Source organism: Hyaena hyaena, unplaced genomic scaffold (assembly GCF_003009895.1).
Source record: "Hyaena hyaena isolate Hyena2069 unplaced genomic scaffold, ASM300989v1 scaffold_158, whole genome shotgun sequence".
Classification (NCBI taxonomy): domain Eukaryota; kingdom Metazoa; phylum Chordata; class Mammalia; order Carnivora; family Hyaenidae; genus Hyaena; species Hyaena hyaena.
Window position 1 is genome coordinate 570,210 of NW_024080790.1, and position 2,218 is coordinate 572,427.

The window sequence follows — 2,218 nt, forward strand, 5'->3', positions numbered from 1 at the left end:
GCTCTCACAGGCCCTTGCCCCATGCCACATGTCATCCCGGTCTCCCCACATCTTGTCCTTACTACCCACCCACCCCCAGTCCCCTGACCTGCCCTTACCCTGTACCCCTTGCCCTGACCATACTTAAGATACTTCTTCCACTGCACAATTAGATCATCACTTTTTTTTGGAACATCTATAGAGGAACATTCTTGTGCCAGGTTCAGTGCCACCTCCTACAGGAAGCCTTCCCAGCACTCTCGATTCACCACATACGTGGCGTCTTTCCTTTGTCATGCCCTTCTGGAGAATTTTCTCTTGTCACTGCTGCTAGGCTCTGAGCCCCCAAAAAACTAAGTGTGTCTCCTCCATCAGACTTGGGTCTCTTTAAGCCTTTCTCTCCCACAATATTGAGAGCTCCAGGGAAGCAGGGCAGGTGTCTCTCCATCTGGTCATAGGACTCTGTCTTACCTTTTATATTTCACCTCTAGGGTCTCATGCGGCAGGTCTGTCCTGACATTTTTGAGCCCAGAATGGAAGGTACAAATGGAGAAACCCTCTTTGTGTTGAGTGGCTAGAGGAGTTGTGTGTGGCACAGGTCTGCTGGACGAGGCAAGGGAGACACCACGGGGTGGCTGGACTCACTGAATCCAAGGTCTGCCCTGGTCACCCCCATGTTTTATTCTAGACTCAGGATGTCCCCGAACTATACTGCCAGTGCAGAGGGAAGGGGGGAAGCACAGTTGTCAGGGACCCCTGTCTGGGTGACTAAGGACAGCAGATCTGAAACCAAACACACATTTCCAAGCAGACTGGAACAGACTGTGCTTGTCTTTTTTCCCCCACGGAGTTAAATCTCGCCTCTGTCCTCTGGCCCGAGGACCCACTCTGGTCCCTGGGCCCTCTCTCACCATTTCCATTCTTTCAAAGAAGTCTCGTGGGTCAGGGGTGACTATGAAGGGGAGAGCTGTGTGGTAATCGACAGGGCTACACCTTGATTACAGTGCTGGTTCCACAAATCTTACACGAGTGCCAAAATGACAGGGAACTACACACACACACACACACGCACACACACACACGGCACCGATGTCAATTTCCTGGTTTTGATATTACACTTTGGTTACGGAAGATGTAACCATTGGGGGAAATTGGGTGGAGGGTACAAGGAATTCTCTAAAGTATCTTTGCAACCTCCCGTAAATCCACAGTCATTGCAAAACTAAAAGTGAAATACAAGTGGCTTACTTGAGGGAGTAGAAAACACTTTTTAAAAAGTGCTCTGTGTTGTGGGGATTGTGATGAGTGCACCCTCTAAGGCATGTGGGATCTTGCCTGGATTTACCTCTTATACCCTCTCTCTGGCTCTCTTCCAGATCCTGATCTCACCTTTCATTGTTTACCCTCCTTTCTTATTTTTTTTTAAGTTTATTTACTTACTTAGAGAGAGAGAGAGAGAGAAAGAGAATGCAAGCAAGCCCAGGGAGGGGCAGAGAGAAAGAGAGAGAGAGAGAGAGAGAGAGAGAGAGAGAGAATCGTAGCCAGGCTCCATGCTGTTGGGGTAAGGGGTGGGTACTCAATGTGGGGCTGGGTCTTTTGAACCATGAGATCATGACCTGAGCCAAAACCAAGAGTCACTTAATGGCCTACCTGACTGAGCTGCCCAGGCGCCCCTCATTGTCTACCCTTTTGAAGGATTTGACATTTCTACTTCTCAAATATATGTATGTTTCGAAGAGGAGCTTGCAAAGAGGAATGCTTAACCAGCAAAAGCGTCCATATTGCTAGTGTGGGATTTTCAATGCCCAGGCAGAGGCTGGGTGAGGTGCCTGTCAATCCACCGTGTGGTATCTCATCCCCCCCCCTTAACTGTGAACACAGCTCCAGTTTTTGCCCCCTCCCAGTAGAGGTCCCCTGGCTCAGCTCACTTTCCTTCCCAGTGAGGAGAGGGAGAGAGGGGATTGAGGGGCAGTGGTGGGGTGCTGTGGGGACTCTGTTTCCCTTCTTGTCATTGTTTTCCTTTTATTTCAGTGAGAGGCACACGCACGCACACTGCACTCGCGCGCACACAAGCTGTGGGACCAAGGCCTTCTGGTCAACAGTCTCTGAGCTGGGTGGCAGGTGGGGCCGGATGTAGGGCTGCCCGTCTCTCTGGGAGCCCGCTCAGGGCAGTCCATGGGGCAGGGGAGGCAGGGCTGGTGCTGGGCTTGGGGACTCAGTGTCACAGGGAGGTGGAGGC